The 19,403-nt window shown below is 50.6% G+C and overlaps 1 long non-coding RNA gene and 4 other non-coding genes across 5 annotated transcripts; all 5 read right to left on the reverse strand.

Annotated features, from left to right (window-relative positions):
- Positions 1-1,453: 1,453 nt before the first annotated feature.
- On the reverse strand, positions 1,454-1,569 carry LOC123351310. Its single transcript, XR_006573998.1, has one exon. It is a non-coding gene; the product is annotated as a U5 spliceosomal RNA (small nuclear RNA).
- A 4,313-nt stretch (positions 1,570-5,882) lies between these two features.
- LOC123351313 lies at positions 5,883-5,998 on the reverse strand. Its single transcript, XR_006574001.1, has one exon. It is a non-coding gene; the product is annotated as a U5 spliceosomal RNA (small nuclear RNA).
- Positions 5,999-8,697: 2,699 nt separating this feature from the next.
- Positions 8,698-8,813, reverse strand: LOC123351311. The gene has a single exon (XR_006573999.1). It is a non-coding gene; the product is annotated as a U5 spliceosomal RNA (small nuclear RNA).
- Positions 8,814-12,022: 3,209 nt separating this feature from the next.
- LOC123351230 lies at positions 12,023-19,049 on the reverse strand. Its single transcript, XR_006573961.1, has 4 exons — positions 18,748-19,049; positions 13,448-13,585; positions 12,290-12,407; positions 12,023-12,190 (listed from the first exon to the last, which is right to left on the reverse strand). It is a non-coding gene; the product is annotated as an uncharacterized LOC123351230 (long non-coding RNA).
- Positions 18,562-18,677, reverse strand: LOC123351312. The gene has a single exon (XR_006574000.1). It is a non-coding gene; the product is annotated as a U5 spliceosomal RNA (small nuclear RNA).
- Positions 19,050-19,403: the final 354 nt, after the last annotated feature.

Raw genomic sequence — 19,403 nt, forward strand, 5'->3', positions numbered from 1 at the left:
GCAGGGGAACCATGATGATGAAAAGTATCAGAGGGGTAGCTGTGTTAGTCTGGATCTGTAAAAGCCACAAAGAGTCCTGTAGCAACTTAAAGACTAACAGATGTATTGGAGCACAAAAGCTCATGCTATAAAGCTTAGTCTATAAGGTGCCAAAGGACTCTGCTGCTTTTACATGATGATGAAAAGCATGGAAATAGCTTCCATATGAGGAGAGACTAAAAACATTAGTGCTGTTCAGTTTAGAGAAGCGGCAACTAAAGAGAGATCTGATAGAAGTCTATAACATGCTGAAGGGTGTAGAAAAAGTGAATAGAGAAATATTATTTACCTTTTCCCATAATACAAAAAAACAAAGAAACAAAACAGATGGAGAGGGGCCCTCACCTGATTAAACTGACCAGTGGAACTCATTGCCATGGTTTGTTCTGATGGCCAAAAGTATAACTGGGTTCAGATAAGAACTAGATAAGGCAGGGTGGGCCGCCCAGCAGGCTATCAATTGCCAAGCAGTTCAGCTGTCCCACCCCCCACTGCCATGTGCTGCTCCTGCCCTCTGCCTTGGAGCTGCTCCTGGAAGTCTCCTGCTTGCTGTGCAGAGGTGGGAAGAGGGGGACTAATGTCAGGGTGTCCCTCTTCCCCCTGATCCTGCACCCAGCTTACCCCATCTCCATAGAGCAGGGGGGAATATGACAGGGCTCAGGACGGAGGGAGCTTACTGGCAGCAGCTGCTGTCTCAACTTGCTGATCTACTTAAAAAGGCAACGTACTTAGAGTGGGGTCAGTGTCCCTAAAGGAACAATGTGCATCCCTCTCTCACACAGGGTGTATTTCTCTGTCCCTGTCTGCCATGCTGTCTCCCCTCTCTCCATTTGTGCTGTCTTGTAGAGTGAGGCTACATTAACAACGGGTTAACCCTTGAGGGCTCAGCAGAGTGCTAGTTCATCATTTAGCAGCAAGGTATTGCCAGGGAAATATCCCTCCCTCCCTCTTCTACCCTCTGACTTCACCACCTCAGCCAAGCTTCAAAAGCATCATCACTGTGTAGTCTTAAATTGTTTGTTTAAAAGCTAGAGAGAGAGAGACTTTTGTCTGGTGAAAACAATTTCTCTAGAACCTAACCTTCTTTCCCATTTACATTAATTCTTATGGGAGAATAGGATTCACTTACCATGATTTCCCTTAAAGTCGCATTTGAGCGAGAAGTTACTGTAAGCAAATATGTTCAACTTAATATAAACAGGAATCACAAAATACTCTCAGCTTAGAACCTCGTGAATATTTTAAACTCCAAACATACTTTACATAGTACAAATCTATCACACAAAACAAATCACATTTATCTTTTAAACAACCCTCCCTCACAAACTATCAAAAAAGCCTTTACAAAAGTAAGAATAACCCTTCAAGCATACAAAACAAACGATTTTTTTTCTATTTTTTAACACCATTAGGTAGCTTCACCGAAGTGAAGCCTCAAAAAATTGGGTAGAAACTCATAAATGTTCCTCTCCACGGAAATCTTTAGTAAAAGGCGAAAGATTTATACGATCTGAAGAGAAACCAGAGTATACCCCACGCTCCGCACAAGTGCTGCCAGGGCAAGAGCAACGCATCACCATCTCACGGTGACTGCACTTACCGGGGTCTGAACCCCGCGTGTTTACAGCCCAGCGCACCGGCCCGATCACCCCGCGCGTTCGCGCCTCGGAACCGGGCTCTCCGGGAGCAAACCCAGCCCGTGGCCACGGGAGGCGGCTGCGGGTGCGCAATGCATTCTGGGGATGGAAATTAGCATGGCCGGGGCGGTCGGAGAGCGCGGGAGGAGCCCGGCCTCTGAGCTGCGGCTGCAGCCCCTGGGACGCGGCTCCGGGCGGGGCGGCGGCTCCCGGGATCCCAGCAGCTGCCCCGGGCGCAGCCCCGCGCACTGGTTACCCGGGGCCGCGCGGGAGACGCCTCCGGCCGGGAGCCTGCGGGTGCCGGGCTCTGCGCCTCGGGCGGTGCAGTCGGGCTCGGGGCACTGGTCGCTCCCATTTGCCCGCGGGAAAGGGCCGGTGCAAGGGCCACTGAGCCGGCGGGGCCGGACCGGCCACTGCCCGGAGCCTGCAGGGGATCCCGCCCCCTGCGGTCAGTGCAGCCCGCCCGGGGCAGCAGAGAGCGGCGGCTTGTGCACAGCCACGTGCTCTGAGACTCCGGGAAATGGTCTCTTGGGGCTGATTCTGCAATAGTTACTCGGGTTATGAGCACTCACATTCCTGACTCGGGCTCCTCACGTAAGTGCTCGCCCAGGTAAGGGTTGCCCAGTCTAGCCCCAGGGTTCTCAGACTAAGGACTGCAGTTATTGGGGCAGCAAATTATTAACGACTATTATTTAATATTTTTAATATGGCTGCACCGAGAAGCTCCGATCAGGATCAGGGCCCCACTGCTCCGGGGCTCGACAAAGATGTAGAAAAGTTCCCTGCCCTGAAGCACTTGTTGCCAGCTCAAAGAGCCCGAGGCGGAGCAACAGCAGGGTTCGTTGCCCGGTGTGCGTCGCACTAATTATCACACCAGGGTGGAGAAGCAAAACCAGGTTTATTTGAGCCCAAAGAAAGGTGCCAGGGAGAAAAGCATTCTCAAATCCTGCACACCCGCGCGCAGGCGGGATCCCAGCATTTATACCCCCCTTGTTTGTGTAAGCCTTTTGTTCGGTTTTCCCCCTCACCCCTCCCTTCCCAGCAGCAGCTACATTAGGCATTACATTTCAGCGTGTTAGAAAAGGTTCTCATCCACAAGCTTATCTCTGGCCTTGACAGAACAAACGCATACAGATTTTTCTCCCCCTCCTCCCTGCCGCTTTTGCTGTTTTAAACTCCTACATTTGCAAGCTGAGATTGCTGACAGTTACACATTTTGCTTGCAGTCTGTTAGCATCTTAGGCTGGTTAAAGTTCACAGCATGTAAGAACTTTGGTTCACTTCAGGCCCAAAGTCACAACTTTGGTTTACTCAGGCCTAGTGGCACCAACACACTTACAGTGAAAGAAAACAAGTGTTATACAAAGTGTGGGGAAAGGGATACGAAAATCTCTTAAAGATCCCCATAAAATTCTCTCCTCTCAAGACGCCTCAAACCTGAGCATGAGGTCAATTGATCTCCAGCTAATTGAGGCACTAGGACAGCTTTGCGATTTTAAGTTTAAATTTTTTATTAAAATGATGTTTAAAAAAAGTGAATGGCATAGAGTTAAGCATAGAAGTTTCTGGTTATCAGGGAATAACATACAGATTATTGAGGGGTGCAAAATTTGGTTTAAGATCAAGTGGCATAAGGAATACATAATCTGCAATATCTCCGAATTAATTGTGATTTCTGCATAACATCATTTAGTCCAGGAGTCTCAAACCCAATTTACCTTAGGGCCAGTGCTAGTCCTCAAATCCTCCCAGCGGGACAAAAATGTCACTCATGCTCCCCAGAACCCGCCCCCCCAAAACTCCTTCCCCCAAAACTCTGCTCCCCAACTACCTAAGGTTCTGGGAGGGAGTTTGGGTTGGGGAGGAGGTCTGGGGTAGGGGATTGGGGTGCAGGCTCTGGGAGGGAGTTTGGGTGCACAAGGGGTGAGAGGTTGGGTTCTGGGAGGGAGTTTGGGTGGGGGAGGGGGTCTGGGGTAGGGGATTGGGGTGCAGGCTCTGGGAGGGAGTTTGGGTGCAGAAGGGGTGAGAGGTTGGGTTCTGGGAGGGAGTTTGGGTGGGGGAGGGGGTCTGGGGTGCAGGCTCTGGGAGGGAGTTTGGGTGCTGTGTTCAGGCTCTTGGCTGGGGCAGAGGTGGGGGTGCAGGAGGAGGGGGTGCAGGCTCGAGGGGGGAGGGGTGCAGGCTCTGGGAGGGAGTTTGGGGCGGGAGGGTGTGTGTGGGAAGGAGGTGCAGGCTTTGGAAAGGAGTTTGGGGGCAAGAGGGGATATGTGGGGGGATGGTGCAGTCTCCGGGAGCAGGTGGGGGGGGGAGCGCTTACCTGGGGTTCCAAGGTGGGGTGGGCTGGGGCGCTGGGGACACAAGCGCACGGAGGCACAGCTCCGCCCCACCCCGGGGCCACAGCGAGGGGCCGACAGACACTTGGAGCGAGCAGGCAGACCCTGCTCAGCTGTGCTGCCCGGGCCCTGGGCCATTGTAAACCGCATAGGCAGAAGGGGAGTTCCCCGGGGGCAGCACGTGGAGCCAAGGGAGAGACCCAGCCCCAAAACTGCTGGAGCTCAGCAGGCCACGTTGGGGAGGTTCGTGGGCCGCAGGTGGCCTGCAAGCTGGGAGTTTGAGACCCCTGATTTAGCCCAATATGAGTAACCTCTTTTCCCCCCATTAAATAACAGAAAACATGCAACTAGAGCTAAATTCTGTGCCTAGGGCATAGGGATTAGTTCAGGGGTCTCAAACATGCGGCCCGCGGGCCGCATGGGCCCGCGGAGCTCCCCAGGGCCGCCCAGAGGGGGGGGCAAAGGGGGCAATTTGCCCCGGGCCCCCAAGAGAAAAGCGGAGGCTCCCGCCTCCGCTCCTCTCCTGGAGCTCTGTCCGAGCGCCTGAGCCGGCCCCGGCGGCTCCCGCTTCCCCCCTCCCCCTCCCCCTCCCTTACCCAAGCGCGTCTCCGTCCGAGCGCCTGAACCGGCCCCGGCGGCTCCCGCTTTCCCCCCCCCTTACCCGAGCGCGTCTCCGTCCGAGCGCCTGAGCCCCGCCCCGCTCCGAGCCGCGTGGGGAGGGGGCGGGGCTGGGAGCTCTGGGCTGAGCGCTGCGCTCGGCGTGGAGCTCACAGCCCCGCCCCCTCACCACGCGGCTCTGAGCGGGACGGAGCTCAGGCCTCGCCGGAGACGTGCTCGGGTAAGGGGGGGCGGGGGGGAGCGGGAGCCGCCGGGGCCTGGGTGGGAAGCGGGAGCCGCCGGGGCCGGGGCCGGGCCGTGGGGGGGGGGAAGGGAAGCAAGACCCGCCGGGGCCGGGCCGGGCCGGGGGGTGGGGGAGGGAAGCGAGACCCGCCCGGGCCGGGCCGGGCCGGGGGGGGGGGGAAGGGAAGCGAGACCCGCCGGGCCGGGCCGGGGGTGGGGAAGGGAAGCGAGACCCGCCGGGGCCGGGCCGGGCCGGGGGGTGGGGGAGGGAAGCGGGACCGGCCGGGGCCGGGGTGGGAAGCAGGACCGGCCGGGGTGGGGAAAAGAGGGACCCGCCGCCGCCGAAGCGCAGCCCGGTCTTCGGCGGTGGGGGGCCCCTTCTGTTCCGGGACCCGCCGCCTAAGTGCCCCGCCGCCAAGCCACCAAACAGCTGTTGGTGGCGCTTAGCACTTTCCAGGAGGGAGGGGGGAGGAGCGGGGAGCCGCGTGCTTAGGGGAGGAGGTGGAGAAGAGACAGGGCAGGGGCGGGGCCTCATGGAAGGGGTGGATTGGGGGTGGGGCCAGGGGCAGCAAGGGGGCGTGTCAGTGATGCAGGCCTCGGGCCAATGCACTAGTCCTCATGCGGCCCTCGGGGTCATTTGAGTTTGAGACCCCTGGATTAGTTAATATCCTAAATCCTTAATTTGGAAATGAAACAATGCACAAAATGACCATTTAAAATAAACTGCAAGTTATTTTTACATTATACAAGTATTGTCTTGATAAATCATTAATACTAAACAAACATGTTCAACCTAACAGCAACATGGGGCACGAAATACACCCAGTTTAGAAAAAAACCTCAAATATTAAATCCTAAATGTATTTACACAGTACAAACTAAAACTTCTAAAAAAAACCACCCATAATTTGCGCACACACATAAAAAGTCTTAAAATACCCCCCAATAAATAGTAAAGAAAAAACATTAAAATAAACAAACACTTTCAGCACACACAACGAACGTTTTTTTCTCTATTTTTTTAACACCATTAGGTAGCTTCACCGAAGTAAAGCCTCAAAAAATTGGGTAGAAACTCATAAATGTTCCTCTCCACGGAAATCTTTAGTAAAAGGCGAAAGATTTATACGATCTGAAGAGAAACCAGAGTATACCCCATGCTCCGCACAAGTGCTGCCAGGGCAAGAGCAACGCATCACCATCTCACGGTGACTGCACTAACCGGGGCCTGAACCCCGCGTGTTCACAGCCCAGCGCACCGGCCCGATCACCCCGCGCGTTCGCGCCTCGGAACCGGGCTCTCCGGGAGCAAACCCAGCCCGTGGCCACGGGAGGCGGCTGCGGGTGCGCAATGCATTCTGGGGATGGAAATTAGCATGGCCGGGGCGGTCGGAGAGCGCGGGAGGAGCCCGGCCTCTGAGCTGCGGCTGCAGCCCCTGGGACGCGGCTCCGGGCGGGGCGGCGGCTCCCGGGATCCCAGCAGCTGCCCCGGGCGCAGCCCCGCGCACTGGTTACCCGGGGCCGCGCGGGAGACGCCTCCGGCCGGGGGCCTGCGGGTGCCGGGCTCTGCGCCTCGGGCGGTGCAGTCGGGCTCGGGTGCTGGTCGCTCCCATTTGCCCGCGGGAAAGGGCCAGTGCAAGGGCCACTGAGCCGGCGGGGCCGGACCGGCCATTGCCCGGAGCCTGCGGGGGATCCCGCCCCCTGCGGTCAGTGCAGCCCGCCCGGGGTAGCAGAGAGCGGCGGCTTGTGCACAGCAACGTGCTTTGAGACTCCGGGAAATGGTCTCTTGGGGCTGATTCTGCAACAGTTACTCGGTTATTGAGCGCTCACGTGCCTGACTAGGGCTCCTCACGTAAGTGCTCGCCCATGTAATGGTTGTCCAGTCTAGCCCCAGGGTTCTCAGACTAAGGGCTGCAGTTATTGGGGCAGCAAATTATGAATGACTATTATTTTAATATTTTTGATAAGGCTGCACCGAGAAGCTCCGATCAGGGCCCCACTGCTCTGGGGCTCGACAAAGAGGTAGAAAAATTCCCTGCCCCGAAGAGTTTACAGTGCAAGAAGACAAGTGTTATTCAAAGTGTGGAGGAAAGGGAGACAAAATCTCTTAAAAATCCCCATAAAATCCTCTCCTCCTGTCAGGACTCTTCAAACCTGAGCATGAGGTCAATTGCTCTCCAGCTAATTGAGGCACTAGGACAGCTTTGAGATTTTAAGTTTAAAATTTTTATTAAAATGATGTTTAAAAAAAGTGACCAGTACAGAGTTTGAGCATAGAAGTTTCTGGTTATCAGGGAATAACATACAGATTATCGAGGGGTGCAAAGTTTGGTTTAAGATCAGGTGGCCTAAGGAATACATAATCTGCAATATCCCCGATTGGGGGTAAAAGGTTGATGGGTCAAAGTACAGACATTGAGATATGAGGGTATGTTGTTCATATAATGGCTATGTTCGGGTGTGGAGTATAATGAGTGGATATAATTATGAGGATGGATTGACCCTCATTTGGTGAGATTTAATGTTCAGGGAGTTTATGGTTCCAGTTCATGTGATCCAACAGACAAAGCCTCTTGGTCCCTTTCTCATAGTCAAAGAACGATGTGGCTCTGGCTCACACCTCCTGGTACTGTCGGTGGCCGGTGATGTGTTTGATGTAGATGTCCCTGGACCATTGGATGGTGTCTGAGATCATGAGGGGCTGCATGAGCCGTGCATAGTGCGACCGATCCCGCAGGTCCGCAGCACACGCTCATTGCAGGGGTCCCAGGTGCGCAGGGCTCCGACAATCAGGGCATCCATCTGCACCTCGTAGCCCATCGCTCTCAGGATGTCAGACGGGGGCGTACAAACTGGCCGATTAAATTCAATGTTGAGAAATGCAAAGTGAGGCACACTGGAAAAAAATAATCCCAACTACACATATAAAATGATGTGTTCTGAATTAGCTGTTAACCTCTCAAGAAAGCGATCTTGGAGTCACATAATTCTCTGAAAACTTCAGCTCAATGCATAGCAGCAGTCAAAACTGCTGGAGCCCAGCAGGCCACATTGGGGAGGTTCGCGGGCCGCAGGTGGCCTGCAAGTTGGAAGTTTGAGACCCCTGATTTAGCCCAATATGAGTAACCTCTTTTTCCACCATTAAATAACAGAAAACATGCAGCTAGAGCTAGGGCATAGGGATTAGTTAATATTTATTAGAGAATATTTAAAAAATAAACGATACAAAGTGTTTGAAGCGTCAGTTATTGTGTCATTGGGGGTAACATACAGGTTGTAGGGGGATATTAACGTTTGGTGTTAGGCAGCATATACCATATACAGTCTGTCATGTCCCCAATGTGGGGTATACAGTGGGTGAGTTCAAGGTACAGCCAGTAAACAGTGAGGGTACATCACTCATACAAACGGGTTACAGATAGTCATGGGCATGAATAAGCGGGCAGAATAATGGGGCTAGGACGACCCTCACATGGTGGAGTACGGTAAAATCCTTAATTTGGAAATGAAACAATGCACAAAGAAAATGACCATTTAAAATAAACTGCAAGTTATTTTTACATTATACAAGTATTGTCTTGATAAATCATTAATACTAAGCAAACATGTTCAACCTAACAGCAACATGGGGCACAAAATACACCCAGTTTAAAAAAAACCTCAGTAATATTAAATCCTAAACGTATTTACACAGTAGTCTGTTACCTTTAAAGAAACACCCATAATTGGAAAAAAAGTATTTCTCACAATAACTTCACCCATTAATAGTAAACAAAACATTTTTTTAAATAAACACAAAATGTAATACACACAACGGACGATTCTTTTTCTATTTTTTAACACCATTAGGTAGCTTCACCGAAGTGAAGCCTCAAAAAATTGGGTAGAAACTCATAAATGTTCCTCTCCACGGAAATCTTTAGTAAAAGGCGAAAGATTTATACGATCTGAAGAGAAACCAGAGTATACCCCATGCTCCGCACAAGTGCTGCCAGGGCAAGAGCAACGCATCACCATCTCACGGTGACTGCACTAACCGGGGCCTGAACCCCGCGTGTTCACAGCCCAGCGCACCGGCCCGATCACCCCGCGCGTTCGCGCCTCGGAACCGGGCTCTCCGGGAGCAAACCCAGCCCGTGGCCACGGGAGGCGGCTGCGGGTGCGCAATGCATTCTGGGGATGGAAATTAGCATGGCCGGGGCGGTCGGAGAGCGCGGGAGGAGCCCGGCCTCTGAGCTGCGGCTGCAGCCCCTGGGACGCGGCTCCGGGCGGGGCGGCGGCTCCCGGGATCCCAGCAGCTGCCCCGGGCGCAGCCTCGCGCACTGGTTACCCGGGGCCGCGCGGGAGACGCCTCCGGCCGGGAGCCTGCGGGTGCCGGGCTCTGCGCCTCGGGCGGTGCAGTCGGGCTCGGGGCACTGGTCGCTCCCGTTTGCCCGCGGGAAAGGGCCGCTTACCCCCTCCAGCGGCCCCCCCCTCCCCGCAAGCCGGCGCGGCTGGACCGGCCATTGCCCGGACCCTGCGGGGGATCCCGCCCCCTGCGGTCAGTGCAGCCCGCCCGGGGCAGCAGAGAGCGGCGGCTTGTGCACAGCAACGTGCTCTGAGACTCCGGGAAATGGTCTCTTGGGGCTGATTCTGCACTAGGGTTATTGATTATCAGAGGGGGAGCCGTGTTAGTCTGGATCTGTAAAAGCAGCAGAGTCCTGTGGCACCTTATAGACTAACAGACATATTGGAGCATGAGCTTTTGTGGGTGAATACCCACTTCAGGTTATTGAGCATTTATTCCTGACTAGGGCTCCTCATGTAAGTGCTCACCCATGTAATGGTTGTCCAGTCTAGCCCTAGGGTTCTCAAACTAAGAACTGCAGTTATTGGGGCAGCACATTATTAATTACTATTATTTAATATTTTTAATATGGCTGCATCCAAAAGCTCCGATCAGGATCAGGGCCCCACTGCTCTGGGGCTAGACAAAGAGGTAGAAAAGTTCCCTGCCCTGAAGCACTTACAGTGAAAGAAGACAAGTGTTATACAAAGTGTGGGGGAAAGGGATACAAAAATCTCTTAAAGATCCCCATAAAATTCTCTCCTCTCAAGACTCCTCAAACCTGAGCATGAGGTTCATTGATCTCCAGCTAACTGAGGTACTAGAACAGCTTTGTTGCATCAGACGAAGTGGGTATTCATCATGCAAGCTTATGCTCCAATATGTCTGTTAGTCTATAAGGTGCCACAGGACTCATTGTTGCTTTTTACAGATACAGACTAACATGGCTACCCCTCTGATACTAGAATAGCTTTGAGATTTTAATAATGCTCTGTCTATGAGTCTGTCTCTCTTATGTGGTATGTAACAGAAGAGATAAAGATATGCATTTTATGTTCAAAGGTCAAGCATCCATGTTCCTGCAGATTTGGGGGGAATGGGGGTGGCAACCCCCACCCTTCCTTGATGACAAGGGCCTGAAATTTCAAATGGGAGATTGTTGGAATTAAATTCAATACCATCAGATTGCATCAGAGTTACTACCTACCTCATTGCTTAACTCTATCTTAGTCTGGGTAATTAACATACTGCTAGAATTTTTTTATGTAAGTGCATATTTCCAGGCCAGGGAGAATTTAAGGGGGGGTCAGAAGACCACAACCCCATTCCCTCAATTAAAAAAATCAGCACAACCAAAGTACAGGATTTCAAACAGAAGCACTAAAGGCCATATAGTTAAATCTGCATGGCATTCCCTTTGAAGTTCCCCAGAGTAAGGGCAGGACATGTCTTTAGATATTTTCAATAGGTACCAATCATAGAAAATTTTAGTCCCAAGAGGGAAAGTTTAGAAAGGTAGCAGTGGGCAAACACAATAGGTTATAATGGAAACTTTTTTGCAACTTTAACCATAGCAGTTGCAACCAGCATAACAGCTGTCATACATCAAATACTCCTGAGGGTGTTCTGCACCAAAAGAACTGGGGCTAGGAGGGAACACGGGTCCACGGCTGACTTGTGAGCTGTGTAGCCACCTCTGGGAAGGAAGGCGTCCTCAGCCACCCGGAGTGCCCCCTCTTGCCCAGAGCCTGGTCACGGGGGCACTCTTCATTCCCGCAGGCAGAGTTTTCCCAGCGTTAGCAGCCTAACACCCCTCCCCTATCTCGGCTCCTCCCGCGCAACACACACATGCACACTGCATCTCCCGCCACGGGCACTGTGTCAGTAACATGCGTGCGCTGAGAGCAGCACGTGGCATCTGTCCCTGGCACAGCATGCTCACACTTTGCACCATTCTACCTCTGCCCATGTTGCCCAATCTCCCGTTTGTTCCACGCCAGAGGCAGGAGGATGCTGAGTGGCTCAGCGCTGTGTCGCTCAGACCAGCTCTTGTCTCTTCACTGGCTTTGCCCAGCCAGGGGCGGAGCATAGGTAGCCGTGGCAACAACTGGCAGAGGGCGCTAGATGACTCCTTGCATGCGTTACTTTGGAGAAGGCCTTGCAATATCTAGGGCTACACCTAGCTGTGGATAGGTCAGTATTTTTTTCTCACTGTAGAGATGGGAAATGGCGGCAGAGAGCGCAAAAGTGACTGACAAGATCATACAGCAAGTCAGTGGTACAGGTTTCCTAACTCCCCAGCCCTGTTCTACGCACTACTTGCCACTTCCAGTCTGTTATATAGTCAGACAACTGCACTTGCTGTTTCCCAACTTTTAGGCCTGGTCTACACGGGGTGGGGAGGAAATTGATCTAAGTTATGCAACTTCAGCTACATGAATAACGTAGCTGAAGTCGACGTACTTAGATCGACTTACTGTGGTGTCTTCACTACGGTGAGTCAACTGCTGCCGTTCCCCCATCGACTCTGCCTGCGCCTCCCGCTGAGCTGGAGTACAGGAGTTGACGGGAGAGCGCTCGGTGATCGATTTATCGCGTCTAGACTAGACGCGATAAATTGATCCCCGCTGGATCAATCACTGCCCACCAATCCAGCCAGTAGTGAAGACATACCCTAAGTGTAACTCCCCTTTTGATCATCCCTGCTCTTCTTGGAGAACTATTTGTATAATGTTTACATCCTTTTGTGGCTTTGTGAATGTGTATTGCAATAAGTTGAGGAATGGGTTTATAAGAAGTCTACAAACCACCATCCAAAGTCTACAAACCACCACCAACCACCATTTGGCTTTAGACCCTTTTAATGGCAAGATCCTTCTATCCCTCTGAGTAATTCCAGTGGAGGAGGGCTGCTGCTCTTACCCCCAGTTATTGTTGGATTTTCCAGGACTGATTGCAGGGAATTCACCACTCACCAGGGGCATTCACTGCCTTTGCTGTTCTGCCAGCACCCACACCTAGAGAGCCGCAAGGTATAGCTTTAGTTATTTCTCATGGCTTAAATGGAGCGGCAAAGCAGACCTCTCAATTTAAAGTGCACCGCTAGGGGAGCGTACCATTTTTGTTAGTTGTTGTTATGGGACTCAGAGGCCATGACAATGGGTGCTGCACAAAAATACAGGAACATCCAAACTTCAGTCTAACCAGGGGTCCACTGAAAACTTGCCACTGCACCTGCATGAAACAGAACTTATTCCTGGGGGAATTCTGTGCCAATAAATTAACAATTCTGCAACAAAAAATAAAAATTCTATGCACAATATTTTAAAATTCTGCAAAATTCTGCATACATTAATTGTCAAAATACACAATATAATCACACCAGTTTCAATTATTTTTGGACATTTATTTCAAAATACCTGTCAGCAAGTATGTCTGTAACAATACAGACAACAAAAGCCACAGGAAATGTTTTTTGACAAACAGATTCCTTACTAGGCATATTAATACAGAACTCTGAGTAATAATTCCTTTAAACTATAATACAGAACCGTATTTCCCACACCCCTCAGAAGCAGTGCAAAGCCTTGGAGGAATCAGGGGTAACAGAGGAGCTAAAGGGAGAGGGAAGTAAATTGCTGGGAAGGAACCTGGGTGTGAACTTGGAGGTTTGTTGGGTATGGGTGGAAAAAGTATGGAACACTTTTTGGGGGGGGGGGGGCGGGGAGGGATTTTTATGGAGCTTCCCCATGCAGACCCTGGCTGACTCCTAGCTTCTCCCATTCAGTCAGTCACATCTGCCCCTGTCCCCATGTGTCCCTGCACCCCCATGTATCCTTGAACCCCCTGTCCACAAGGGTCCCTCCACCCCCCACTTAGACAGCAATTCCCCCCATCCCTATGTAGCCCTGCACCCCATCCCCTGTCCCCATGTGTCTCTTTGCCCCCACCCAGCCACACTCCTTTCCCTATGTGCCCCTGTTCCACCTCCCCTAGCCCCATGTGTCTCTGTTCCACTAACTAGCCACTCCTCAGTCCCTATCCTCCCTCCCTCTGTCCCCATGTGTCTATGTGCCCCCACCCAGCCACCCCCTGTTCCTATGTAGCTCTGCACCCCTCCCCCATCACCATGTGGCCCTGCACTTCCCTCCCCCTGTGGCCCTGTGCCTCCACTCCCATTCAGCCCCTGCCCCAGTCTGTCCTCCCCCACTAGCCCTTAAGAGCCCCAGTCTGACACACACACCCCCAACACCCCATGCTGTCTGTCTCCTGACCTGGCCTAACAGGCCATGTGAAGAATTTAGGCTCTCTCCTCCTTAGCTGGCCAGGAGCTGCTGCTTTCTTTGATTGCCACAGTGGCCTCTGGTGGGCAAAAGGTGGAACTGCAATAACATTTTGGCAGAAGCTTTTTTCTGTGCAAAAAAATAAAAAATATGAATGGCTCATTAATTATGCATGCAAGCAGTAGCGCAGAATTCCCCCAGGAGTAAAAGATAAATGGACTAAGTCTGGGCCTTCACAAAGTTGCTACACTAGACAAGTAGATGAGCTGCTGTGGCTATTGCTTTGGCAGAAATGGAAGGCTCTGCAATATCAGTGCTTCAGTTTGAATCCACCCGCCAAGCTGTTTGCCCAGAACTTCTCCGCCATGAATTCTAGAACTAATGTCAGATATTACCTACAATCTCATTCAAAAATAAATAGTTTTTGAACAAGGCCTTTCAGCAGCATCAGAGTTATGCTATGTAATTTCCTAAAAAGATCTACCCAAAACAAGGGAAACCTTCAAGCACAAACTTTGTTCCTTTCATTTTCTGCACAGACAATAAACCTCATTAACTTATGATAAAACTCCTGAAATCATTGTATTTTTTACATCAAAAAGCAATCTCATCAAAATAAGGCTTCATTTGTGTGTGGGTTTACCTGCTTTAACCTGGTAAATAAGTTTCTTATTTCTTTTCCTAGTTAATAACTATTTAGTTAGTTTATTATAGGATTGCCTATAAGCGTTGTCTTCGGTTTGATGTCTGAGGCGCAATTGACGCAGAGGAGTGACCGGGAATGACCTGAATACTGTGGTTTTTAATGTAAGGCAACATCCGTCACAAAGGCAAGCTCACCTGGGTGGCAAGATAGACCAGCGTGCACCAGGGGACTGTCTGTGACTCCATGTTAAGGCTGTTTTAGAGCCTGAGGAGTTCACACTTGATACTTGGTTGGTGAAATCTAAGTATAGAACATACAACTGTGAGGAGCTCTGCTGCCTGCGAGCCCCAGGTGCCCGGGGCTCCCGATGTCTGCCAGCCCCGGGTGCCCAGGCTCCTGCTCTCTGGGGCTCTGGCTGTACTAGAAAGGTAAGTTTCTAGCTTGCCCGTTTGCAGAGTAAAAGTAAATGGGACCTGAGAGCACCTTAAAGGCTCAGAAACCAGAAGGGAAATGAAGAGAACCCATGTGACATTAAAAAACAAAAATCCTCATGATTTTTAAGTCAATCTCATGATTTTCGGGGGGGGGGGGGTTACTCATGATTTCCAATGGTGAGGGTTGGCAACACCGATAAGGATTATTATTTAGAATTGACATTACAGTATGTTTGAAAAAAATCTCATCAGGACTGGGACCCCTGTGTGCTGGGTGTAGCATGACACCTAGTGCCTTCACTTGATTTTACAAATCAAGATACATGGAGCATATGCTGGGTGGGGAAAAGTCTGTGTAACTCGGACAGTTATTTATATACCTGTCAATATTACAAACAACAAAAATAAAGAAAAACTCCCCCACAGACCCTCAAGTCTGGAAAGCATTGATTCCTCATATTGTCAAAAGGATTCATAGCAGAAAGTAAAACCCAGCTTTTTAAACAATTCTCCAGTAAAACAAAGAAACTCACATCTATAGACTCACTGTACACTACAAGAAACTTTAACTACATTTCATCATAACCAAACCAATGTATTTCAACTACTGTAAAGAGCTACTTCAAAGAAAACAAACAAAAACAACCTCCCCACAGTGAAACTCTCTGTTTTTCTAACCAAAATATCCCCCCAAAAGGAGATGTACCATTCCCAGAAGTACTGCAGTGTCAGGTTGATGCACATGGTGGACAGAACAAGCTCTATTCTGCCTAATTAAAAATCAATTTAATATACAGTTCTCAAATAAAGGACAACTGATAAAAGCAGACACCTCTACTTGATCTTAGACAAGAATAGCAGAGACACAGTGCTGAAAAGCTGGCATGCTTCACCACCACCACCCCGCTCCCAAAGCTTTCCACTTCACCATGACAAGCTCCTGCTGGTTTCCCTGGGTCACCACACACTCCTAATTTGCATAAACCCACCCACTGACCTGTGACTAGCAATCTCTCACCGTTAACTCTTACAGGAAAACAGTTCAAAGAAAACATATGCAAGTGCTATATCGCAGCCCCAATGATCTTTTCTGCTCCCACATATCAATCTCAAACATACAGTCATCAGGCACACATAAGATATTTGCAGTTTCACTCATTACCAGTCCAGTCCCTTGCTGTTTCTTGTCTAACCACTGCACATTTGGTAGAGCTGATTCCTGACTTTTTCACTCAACTCAGGAAAACAAGAATTGAGAGGTAAGCTGTGTAGGGAAGTCTTCCTCAACTTTATGCTTCCTCAACTTGCACTCAACTCCCCAAGGGCCTTTCAGGGTCTTCTATTGACTTCAGGTTTCATTTGATTGTCAGGGATCTTCCAAGGTTTACGGCCTCATTATCCACCTCCTAGTGCAGGGATCATGCATTGTCAGACCAATAACCAAAGAGCTAAGAAACAGAAATAAAGCTGAGACACCTCAGCACCCAGAATCTAACGGTGCCCTAGCAAGTTCAATGCATCTGAAATAATTAAGAAAATAAGGAGCCTGTCAGGTCCCCCTGCTAGCACCCAAATCTGACATATAGTCAATCTGCTGGGAAATAAGGAAAAGGAAATTCATAAAGAAGTCAGGAAATAACAAGGACATGAAGAGGTTTGTTGAGGTTTTTTTTGTCCAATTTACCATCTTCCCAGCTACCAAAGTTAAAGATCCAAAATCAACCAGTCAGTATAAGTACAGCTTGTACCTGCACTGGCACCTGTGCTGTTCAACATATTAATAAATGATCTGGAAATGGGAGTGAACAGTGAAGAGGAAAAGTTTGCAGATAACACAAAATTATTCAAGACAGTACTGTCCGACGCTGACTGCAAAGCATTGCAGGGCATGTCACAAATGTGAGCAACAAACTGGCCGATTAAATTCAGTGTTGAGAAATGCAAAGTGATGCACACTGGAAAAAATAATTCCAACTACACATATAAAACGATGTGTTCTGAATTAGCTGTTAACCACTCAAGAAAGAGATCTTGGAGTCATGGATAATTCTCTGAAAACTTCAGCTCAATGCACAGCAGCAGTCAAAAAGGCTAACAGAATATTAGTAACTATAAAGAAAGGGATAGAAAATAAGAGAAAATATAATGACACTATATAATCGTTGGTGCACCCACACCTTGAATACTGTGCCCAGTTCTGGTGGCCCCATCTGAAAAAGGGTATAATAGAACTGGAAAACATTCAGAGCAGGGGAGCAATGATGATGAAGAGCGTGGAAATGGCTTCCCTATGAGGAGAGACTAAAAACATTAGTGCTGTTCAGTTTAGAGAAGAGGCAACTAAAGAGAGATCTGATAGAAGTCTATAACATGCTGAAAGGTGTAGAAAAAGTGAACAGAGAAATATTATTTACCTTTTCCCATAATATAAAAAAACAAAGAAACAAAACAGAGGGAGGGGGCCCTCACCTGATTAAATTGACCCGTAGAACTCATTGCCATGGTTTGTTCTGATGGCCAAAAGTATAACTGGGTTCAGAGTACAGGCTATTAGCCAAGATGGCCAGGGATACAACACCATGCTTGAGGCAACCCTAAACCTCTGACTACAGAGACTGGGAGGGGGAAGACAGGGGAACACTCCAACTGCCCTGTTCTGTACACGCCCTCTGAAGCTCTGGTACTGGCCATGGTCAGAGACAGGATACTGGGCTAGATTAACCATTGGTGTGACCCAGTATGGCAGTTCTGATGTTCTTACAGGAAAATCTGGGGTCAAAGAATTAATTGTGATTTCTGCATAACATCATTTAGGCCAGGAGTCTCAAACTCAATTTACCTTAGGGCCAGTGCCAGTCCTCAAATCCTCCCAGCGGGCCAATAACGTCATTCATGCCGCCCAGAGCCTGCCCTCCAAAACTCCACCCCCCAAAAACTCCACCCTCCATCTACCTAAGGTTCTGTGAGGGAGTTTGGTTGTGGGAGGAGGTCTGGGGTAGGGGATTGGGGTGCAGGCTCTGGGAGGGAGTTTGGGTGCAGAAGGGGTGAGGGGCTGTGGTCTCGGAGGGAGTTTGGGTGCTGGGTGCAGGCTCTGGGCTGGGGAGGGGGTGCAGGAGGAGGGGGTGGGGTGCAGGATTGAGGAGCGGGGCAGACTCTGGGAGAGAGTTTGGGGATGGGAGGGGATATGTGTGGAGGGGATGTGGGTGCAGACTCTGGGAGGGGTCTGGGGGCTGCGGCACTTACCTGGCGCTCCAAGGTGGGCTGGGGGGCCTCCGCGCGTTGCTGCCCCAAAGCAATGCCCCTGCAGCTTCCCATTGGCTGCAGGGGCGCTCAGGGTGGGGTCAGCGCACAGAGACACAGCCCTGCCCAACCCTGGGGTCATAGAGAGGGTCCGGCAGACACCTGGAGCGAGCAGGCGGACGCTGCACTGCTGGGGCCCTGGCCCATTGTAAATCCCCTGGGGACTGCCCATGGGGCGACAGGTGGGGCCAAAGGAGAAACCCAGCCTCAAAAGTGCTGCAGTCCCACGGGGCACATTAGGGTGGTTTGCGAGCTGCAGCTGGCCTGCAGGCTGGGAGTTTGAGACCCCTGATTTAGGCCAATATGAGTACCCTCCTTTTCCACCATTAAATAACAGAAAACATGCAGCTAGAGCTAAATTCTGTGCCTAGGGGATAGCAATTAGTTAATATCCTAAATCCTTAATTTGGAAATGAAACAATGCACCATTTAAAATAGATCTGCAAGTTATTACTTACACAAGCATTGTCTTGGTAAATCATTAATATTAAAGCAAATTGGTCAACCTAAGAGCAATTTAGAACACAAAATGCACACAATTTAGAAAAAACCTCAATAATACATTAAATCTTAAATGTATTCTACATAGCAGAACGTGTTCTAAACAAAATCAAGAAATATTTTTCTTTATAATAACCCCTCCCACAACTGATAAAAAAGTTATCAAAACAAACATTTTTAAGCACACAGTAAAACTGTTTTTCTGTTTTTTAACACCATTAGATAGCTTCACCGAAGTGAAGCCTCAAAAAATTGGGTAGAAACTCATAAATGTTCCTCTCCACGGAAATCTTTAGTAAAAGGCGAAAGATTTATACGATCTGAAGAGAAACCAGAGTATACCCCACACTCCGCACAAGCGCTGCCAGGCCAAGAGCAACGCATCACCATCTCACGGTGACTGCACTTACCGGGGCCTGAACCCCGCGTGTTCACAGCCCAGCGCACCGGCCCGATCACCCCGCGCGTTCGCGCCTCGGAACCGGGCTCTCCGGGAGCAAACCCAGCCCGTGGCCACGGGAGGCGGCTGCGGGTGCGCAATGCATTCTGGGGATGGAAATTAGCATGGCCGGGGCGGTCGGAGAGCGCGGGAGGAGCCCGGCCTCTGAGCTGCGGCTGCAGCCCCTGGGACGCGGCTCCGGGCGGGGCGGCGGCTCCCGGGATCCCAGCAGCTGCCCCGGGCGCAGCCCCGCGCACTGGTTACTCCGGGAACCGGTCTGCTGGGGCTGATTCTGCAGCAGTTACTCGGGGTATTGAGCGCTCACGTGCCTGACTAGGGCGCCTCACGTAAGCGCTCGCCCAGGTGAGGGTTGCCCAGTCTAGCCCCAGGGTTCTCAGACTGAGGGCTGCAGTCGTTGGGGCAGCAAATTATGAATGACTATTTCATATTATAATGTGGCTGCACGTGGCATCTGTCCCTGGCGCAGCGCGCGCGCTCACGCTTCGTATCATTCTACCTCTGCCCAGCTTGCCCAGTCTCCCGCTTGTTGCGCGCTGGAGGCAGGAGGATGCTGAGTGGCTCGGCGCTGTGTCGCTCAGACCCGCTCTTGTCTCTTCATTGGCTTTG

Source organism: Mauremys mutica, chromosome 16, assembly GCF_020497125.1.
Source record: "Mauremys mutica isolate MM-2020 ecotype Southern chromosome 16, ASM2049712v1, whole genome shotgun sequence".
Lineage (NCBI taxonomy): Eukaryota > Metazoa > Chordata > Testudines > Geoemydidae > Mauremys > Mauremys mutica.